Raw genomic sequence first — 8,570 nt, forward strand, 5'->3', positions numbered from 1 at the left:
ACACTTAGTGTTTACTGTGTAGCAGGAGGGAGATGCAGCTCCCCTAACCGTTCCCCCAGGAAAACTGGAGTTCAGCTTGAAGCCCAGGAAATACTGGAAGAGGCACAAAGGAAAAGATGTCATCAGAGATAAGGAGGGAAGCCTAGGAGAACAAGGTGTAACCAAAGCCCTTCCATCAGAGGTGTCAACGGTGGCAAGAGGTGCAGCAGGAAATGCAGACAATGGCCCATTGGACTTAGCAAAATGGCAGCATCTTCTTGGTCACACCTACTCTCATCACTTGAAACAGCTGCCTAATCATTCCCCCAATACCCCTTCCTCCTGTAATACCTTCACCAGGAGGTCCCAAAGGGTGATTCCTGGACTGTCAGCATCAACATCACCTGTGAATCTGTTACCAATGCAAACACATACAATAGTCCTTCTCCCCCGACATACACACCGTTTATCTGCAGTTTTGATATCCGAGGTTTCAGTTACCCCTGGTCAACTGTGGTCCAAAAATATTGGATGGAAAATTCTAGAAATAAACAATTCATACGTTTTTTTTAAAAAAGATTTGTATTAAATCTAAATTTGTATTTTTAAAAAGATTTGTATTAAAAAATATAGCTAACATACAACATTGTATCCGTTTCAGGTATATACCGTGGTTGTTCAACATTTATACACCCAAAGAAATCACCATAAGTCTAGCAACTGTCTGACACTGTACCATGCTCTCACAATATTATTGACTGTATTCCCCATGCTGTACATTACATCTCCATGACTTATTTGTTTTATACTTGGAAATTTGGACTTCTTATTTCCCTTCAACTTCCCCTCCTTTTTTAAAAAATTTTCAATTACAGTTAACATTCAATATTATTTTGTATTAATTTCAGGTGTACAGCATAGTGGTTAGACATGTATATAATTTAAGAAGTGATCTCCCTGACTAGTCTAGAACCCACCTGGCACTATACATAGCTATTACCATGTTATTGACTATATCCTCTATGTTTTACTTCACAACCACATGAATATATGGTAACTACCAATTTGTGCTTCTTAAACCCTTCATCTTTTTCACCCTGTCCTGCAACCCCGCTCCCATCTATCACCCCAATAAATCTACTACCCATCTGACACCATAGATATTACAGTATTATTGATTATATTCCTTCTGCTATACCCTACATCCCCATGACTACTTTGTAACAACTAATTTGTACTTCTTAATTCCTTCCCATTTTTCACCCACTCTCTCATCTCCCTCCCATTTGGGAACTATCAAAATGTTCTTTGTATTTATGAGTATGTTTCTGTTTTGTTTGTTTGTTTGTTTTGTTCTTTATAGTCCACATATAAGAGAAATCACATTGCATCTGTCTTTCTCTGACATAGTCCACTCAGCACAATACCCTCCATGTCCATCCATGCCGCCGCAGATGGCAAGAACCCATTCCCTTCCATGACTGAGCAATATTTCACTGCATATATGTATCACCTCCTCTTTATTCTTCTATAGATGGACACCCAGGCTGCCTCCACATCTTCGCCATTCTAAATAATGCTGCAATGAACATATACATTTACATGTCCCCTTAAAGTAACATTTTGGGTTTCTTCAGGTAAATAGCCAGAAGTGGGATTACTGGGTCCTTTGTCTCCTTATAGCCTTTGTTTTAAAGTATTTTGTCTGGTATAAGTATTGCTACTCCAGCTGTTTTTTTTTTTTTTTTTCCATTTCCATTTTCATGAAATACCTTTTTTCATCCCTTTACTTTCTGTCTGCATGTGTCTTTCAATCTGAGGTAAGTCTCTTGTAGGCAGCATATGTAAGGGTTTTGTATTCTTATCCATTCAGCCACCCTATGTTTTTGATCAAAGCTGTTTAATCCATTTACATTGAAAGTAATTATTCATAGATATGTAGTTATTGCCATTTTATTATTCATATTTTTAATCGTTCTTTCTTCTTTTTCTTAAAGAAGTCCCTTTAACATTTCTTGTAATATTGGTTTGGTGGTGATGAACTCCTTTAGCTTTTTCTTTTCTGGGAAGCTCTTTGTCCTTAAATTCTAAATTTATAGCATTTATAGCTGGGTAGAGTAATCTTGGTTGTAGATGCTTTCTTTTCATCACTTTGAATATTTCCTGCCAATCCCTTCTGGCCTGCAATGTTTCTGTTGAGAAATCAGCTGACAGTCTTATGGGAGCTCCCTTATAAGTTACTAGTTGCCTTTCTCTTCCTGCTTTTAGGATTCTCTCTTTGTCTGTAACCTTTGCCATTCTAATTATAATGTGTCTGGGCGTGGGCCTGTTTGGGTTCATCTTGTTTGGGACTCTCTGTGCTTCCTGGTCTTGTATGTCTATTTCCTTCACCAGGTTAGAAAATTTTTCAGTCATTATTTCTTCAAATAGGGCCTCAATCCCTTGCTTTCTCTCTCTTCTTGTACCCCTATGATGCAAATGTTGTTGCGCTTCATGTTGTCCCAGAAGATCTTAAACTATCCTCATTTTTTTAAATTGTTTTTTTCCTTTTGTTGTTCCAGTGGGTGCTTTTTGCTACCTTATCTTTTAAACTGTTGATTTGATCCTCTGCTTCATCTAGTCTGCTGGTGATTCCTTCAAGTTCATTCTTCATTTCAGTTATTGTATTCTTCTGACTGGTTCTTTTTTATGGTGTGTATGTCCTTTTTTATGCTTGCTATCTCTTTGTTGAAGTTCTCACTAAGTTCCTGGAGCATCCTTATAACCAGTGTTTTGAATTCTGTCTCTGGTAAGTTGCTTGTTACCCTCTTGTTTAGTTCTTCTCTGGAGTTTTGTCCTGTTTTGTTCATTTGGGACGCATTTCTTTGTGTCTTCATTTTGACTGTTTCTCTGTTTCTTTCTATGTATTAGTTGGATCTACTACATCCCCCAGTCTTGGCCAGATGGCCTTATGTAGTAGGTGCCCTGTGTGGCCCTGGCACATTCTCCCTGATCACCAGCTCTGGGTGTTCCAAGTGTATCCCTTGTGTTGGTTGTATGTGCCCTCCTGTTATAGTTGAGCCTTCATTGCTCTTGGCATAGCAGTAGAAGGGATTGGTCCTCAGGCTGACTGGCTGTGGGGTTTGGCCATGTCCACAGCTTATGGGCTTGTATGCTGGGATGCTTCCCCCACAAAGTGAGATTTGCCCCCGTAGGCTCTGTTACCTGTTGAGACCACCCTTTGTGTGTGCTGCTTGTGGGGCTAATTAAGCAGTGCTCTGCTGCAGTCTGAAGCCAACCTCCAAGTATGTTAGTTCTGGGGCCTCTTGGAAGGGGCTTCGGTGCAGGCCCAGGTCACCCACTGCCTGTGACCAGTCAGGGATTACCTGGTAGTAAGTACAAAGTGACCCATGTTTGGTCACTGCCTGTGCTGGACCTGGAGGCATGTGGGAGAGGCCGTGCTGCAAACTGAGGACAGCTGTCACAAGTACCGGGTCTGGGGTAGGGCCGTAAAAAGCCAGGACATGCTGAGGACTGCTTTCACCTGCTGCCACCTGCCCGCTTTAGTAAGGTTCAGCTGCGGATAAAGCCTCCTGTGGTACAAAGTTGAATGTGGGGTGAGGGGGCGGGGTCTGAGTGAGTCAGCAGGGCGGAGCTGTGGAGCTCACTAGGCCAATCAGATTCAGAGTTGGCCGTAATCATAAGGGGTGGGCTCAACACAGGAAAGATGGCGCCTGCCTGCGGCTGCACGAGGAGACCTGCACACAGGGCAATTGCCCACCGTCCTCCAGGCTACCCCGCTGAGGTCACACACCTCAGTCTGCCCCGTCCGCCTCTGATGCCCCCGAAGTTACCGTTCCTTCACCGGAGCCCAGGGTGAGTACCCACGAGCGATTCTGTGGGCGAACCCTTTAAAAGAATGTCTGGTTTTTCCGCCGCTTTCCGTCCCCCCTGGGCGGTCGGAATCCCCACTGTTTTTCACAGCCAGGTGTTGTGGGGGCTCCTTTCCTGGCACCAGCCCTCTTGGATGGGGAGCCTGGTGTGGGCTGGGGTCCCTTGGCCAGGATATCCCTGCCAATTTTCATCTGCCGCTGGGGGTTTGGGGCCAGTCCTTCCGTGACGCCGCCCCTCCTACCATTCTCAACGCGGCTTCTTCGGTATATCCTTAGTTATAAAACTTCTGTTCAACTAGATGTCATATGGTTCTCCAGGTCAATTGTTCTGTAATTGGTTAACAGTTGTAATTCTGATGTGTTCACGGAATGATGTGAGCACAGGGTGTATCTACTCCGCCACCTTGGATCACTCCAATTCATAAGTTTTCAGTCACGCACCATTTTGAGTCGCATGATGAAATCTTGCGCCATCACACTTTGTTCTGCCCCGAATTTGGACATGAATCGTCCCTTTATCCAGCATCTCTGTGCTGTAGACGCTCCCTGCTCGTTAGTAGCCATCTGGATTGTCAGATCAACTGTTGTGGTATGACAACACTTGTGTTCAAGTCACCCTTATTTTACTTATCACTGGCCTCAGAGCAAGAGTAGTGATGCTAGCAAGTCAGACATGCCAAAGAGAAGTCCTCAAGTGCTTCCTTTAAGTGGAAATGTGAAGCCTGGTACTATCCATGGTTCAGGCATCCACTGGAGGGCTTAGAACATATTTCCCACAGACAAGGGGGCACTACTGTAGTCCCTTTGAATTAGAATCTCAGGAAATGTCTTAACAAGCCTGCTAGACATATACCCAGCTTGAAAAAGTTTGAAAACCACTGCCTTCTCCATCACTGTCACCCAGTGATCTTTCTGAATCATAGTTAGGAGTATTCCCCTCCCCTGCGTAAAACCCTTCGGCAGGTTCCTACTACCCTGCACATGAAGTCCAAAGCCATCCTGCCCTGCCAGGGTCCTCGGTACGCTGGCTCCTGCTGACTCGCAGGTCTTGTCACTCCAGTTTCTCTAGTGACATGGAACAGGTATTTACACAAATAATTAACAATCAATTCAAGGGCCCAACGTAGTGGGGTGAGGAAGAAAGAGTGTTATTAGGTTGTCACACAGCCAAGGGAATCAGGGAAGGTGTTCAGCCAAGACGGAGGATGCATATGAGTTAGTCAAGCCACGTACCCTGAAAGCCCATATTGGAGAGAGGAAGACATGCTCAGGGAACCCAGAGCAGAACCAGAATGGGCGGAGAGGGTAGCAAAAGAGAACACCAATCCTTGGATGAGGCCCAAGAGGTGGGCCCCAAGCCAGATCCCCCAGGGACCTCATAAACGGGTTTGGACTGTTGCCTGAGGACAGAATCTGCAGTGGGAAAGGTTACGTCCTTCCTACCATGCTTGTCTGGGTCCCCTGGTCGTGGTGGCACCATCCCCAGGGCCTTGGGTTGGTCGAAAGTCCTAGTGCTGAGTGCCAGGACACTGCATTTTCTGAATTGTCATTGTCTATATCCGCTTTATTCCATACATTGGACTGTCACATGAATCAGTAGGCGGGACCAGGTAAATATTAAGTTCTTTCTAACCAGAGCGCAATGATAATAAAAATAATAGCAACACCAACATTTAACAAGTGTTTTCTGAAGTCTAGTGCTGTGCCCGTAGACTTCGCATGCATTTTCTCTTTGAATCTTCATGACAACCACGTAAGTAGGTAACTATGATTATGCCCATTTTACAGATGAGAAAAAAAGACTCAGAGCAAAATTAAGTAAATTGCCCAGGGTCCCCCAGTGAACACGTGGGAGAGATGGAGCCCAAGCCCAGCTCTATTCCTTACCTGCCGTTACTTACGATCCTTAGAAAGTTCCACAGCCTCTAAAACCATGATGACTTGTGTCATCCTAACATTTGTAACAGTTTTTATTGAGTAACTATGACAGGTTTAGCATTGTGTACGTTTAAGGTGTACAGTGTGTTACTTTGACACGAACATTTTTAAGGCTGTTTCGGCTGCTTTGAACTTTCAACAAAGTATCCTGTGTGCCATTGGAAGTGTCCTGGTGAAGCTCTAGAGACATTCCCTGGGGTGTGGGAGCCCCTCCGAGACCTATAGCACCACAGTGGGAAGAAAACATTCAGAACTGGACATGAACCTCATGTCTTGGTGCCTCAGCCCCTGAACCGTCACCAGATTTACTCAGGTCAGACAGGCATCCAGAGGTTGTTTCTCCAGAAACACCCCCCGCCCCCTTCTTAACAAACCAGGCTGTCAATTCCCTCAATCACACATCTCCTTCCCGGGCCTCAAGATGGCTTTTCCACAATAAATATGAAAAGTTGTCATAAAAAGCCTCCAGCGCTGGCCTGTGTTTCACCAGCTGGTCCCTCACCAGCAACGGGCTCTTCTGATCTCAGACATGAAGAAGTCAGTCATTTGTGACCATCGGGGTGGGAGGTTGAAACATAAAGAAGTGGGAGCTGCCGGGGGTCAGAGAACATCCTGGATGGAGAAGCCCCTAACATCACACGCGCCGACCATCTCATTTTGCTGATGAAAATACTGAGGTGCAGGCAGGGGAAGGGCTGTGGCAGAGCACACAGATATTCAGGAGCAGGTTGGGAGAGTCACTCAATTTCAAAGGCCCACGTTTCAGGAGCCCTTGTGGCATCGGGGCTGCAGGCATCCTTTCCTCTTCTTGGGCCAATGCACCCTCATCTTTTGGAATTTCCTCTTAGCTAACATGGATGGTCTTGGTCATACTAAGGCAAGTGCCCTGCCATTTTCTGGCCATGGAGATGCCCAGGGGAGACGAAGGAGATTTTTCTCCCAGGACTTTGAGGCTTGACTGGAGTGACCCAATGACAGAACGTAGAGAGGAGCGAGCATACTCTTTCTTGTCACTGTCCCTGAAAAAAGTGGGTAGTTGGCTCTCTAGATACTTGGCATTGCCTGTGTCAAGCCTGTCTCACACTGGCTTCCCAGGTCTCCATCCATTCTGGGAACTCTCCAGTGTCCTTCTAGAAAATTCTGCTGAGGAGTTTGTTTCTTGCAACTAAAAAGCCCTGAATGATGCGACATTCTTCAAGTTTGTCCCACAGTATCGTTTTGGAGCAAGACAACAACCTTCAAAAACAAAAAAAAAGGAAAAGAAAAAAAGAAAAGAAAACATGGCAAAGAGACAGGAAACTAAAAGTCATAACCAGGTATAGATACAATCAAATCTATACCTGACAAGGAGACAATGAGACGTCTCCTTGTCTCATTGGCTATATATTTTGTCTTTCGGTGATCTAAAATTGGGGATAATTTGTACTGAGAGTCAGGTCCACCAACACAGCTGATCGCGGGCCGTCTGGATACTGTGGTGTCGCCAATCTTTCTGTCTGGAAGTCCTTCCTCCTACAAAACCCAGATAAACGCTGCACCCCTTGTGTGCAATGTTTAGATTTGTTTACACTCCGACGTAAGAAATCATGATTTTGTGATGATTTGTTCTGAGGGTTTTCCATATACCATTTGATCGCCTCAGCAATTCTTTGGGTTATGCACTTTTATTGGCTCCATTGCATTAAGGAGAAAACTGGACCTCAGCGGTCGGGGTGCGGGGGAGGGGTGCTGAATGAGTTGTCAAGGTCACATAGCTAATAGGTGGTGGGCCTCCTATCAGCATTCACATATATTGCAATGAACCCCAGTCAGTCTGCAATCTCGAAGTCTCTGTTACTCACCTCAAAATGCTATTTATTCATTTTCTCTTAATTATAAGCTGTGTGTGCTTTTTCAGGTGTGTGTATGTGTGTACAGGCAATCCTTGCTTTGCAGGATTCCACGTTAACTGAAACCAGACTCCAGTTACCCAGAACATGCAGTGAGGACATAATTCTGATATGCACAGGTTTTTGTTAATATGGTGCCTTGCAAATGCGGCATTCCTGCGTTCCGTTGTTCTCTTATGGCATGTTACTTTCCTAGGGCTGCCGTAACAAATTGCCCCAAACTGGGTGGCGTATAACAACAGTAATTGATTCTCACATGCGTTGGCAGGACCATGATCCCTCTGAATGATCCAGTGGAGGGTCCTTCTTCACCTCTTCTGAGGTCTGGTGGATGCTGGCTTCCGGCTCATTCTTTGACCCGTACATGCATCACTCCTGTCTCTGCCTCTGTCTTCACATGACCTTCTCCCTCTATTTGTATGTATCTCTGTGTCTCCTCTCTCTCTTTATGAGGACACCAGTCATCAGATGCAGGACCCACTCTAAACCAATTGGACCGCATTCTAATTAATGACATCTGCAAAAACCGTATGTTCAAATAATTCGGAGGTTCCTGGTGCACGGGAATTCTGGGGACACGGTTCAGCCCAATGTAGACGGGTGAGCATGTCCAGGGCGAGATTTGTGGTCAAGACCCACGTTGCTCCCAGTGCTGAAACTGGGAGTGCACACAGTAGGTCCTCGATCACCCTAGTTGGACCCACTCACAAGGGCAGACACAAGCGAGGGCCATGAGCTCAGTTCACTAGAGACCAGTTTTCTCTCTACTCCCAGCCCTTTGCGCAGCAAACCACTCCCAAGCCCTTCCTTCCCTTTTTTACATGGCTTTCTCTTCCAGCTCTCCTCTGACCCTGCCTCCGTTCTCTTTCCTTCCTCCTCCCAGCCACCAATG

Source organism: Rhinolophus ferrumequinum, chromosome 14 (genome assembly GCF_004115265.2).
Source record: "Rhinolophus ferrumequinum isolate MPI-CBG mRhiFer1 chromosome 14, mRhiFer1_v1.p, whole genome shotgun sequence".
Classification (NCBI taxonomy): domain Eukaryota; kingdom Metazoa; phylum Chordata; class Mammalia; order Chiroptera; family Rhinolophidae; genus Rhinolophus; species Rhinolophus ferrumequinum.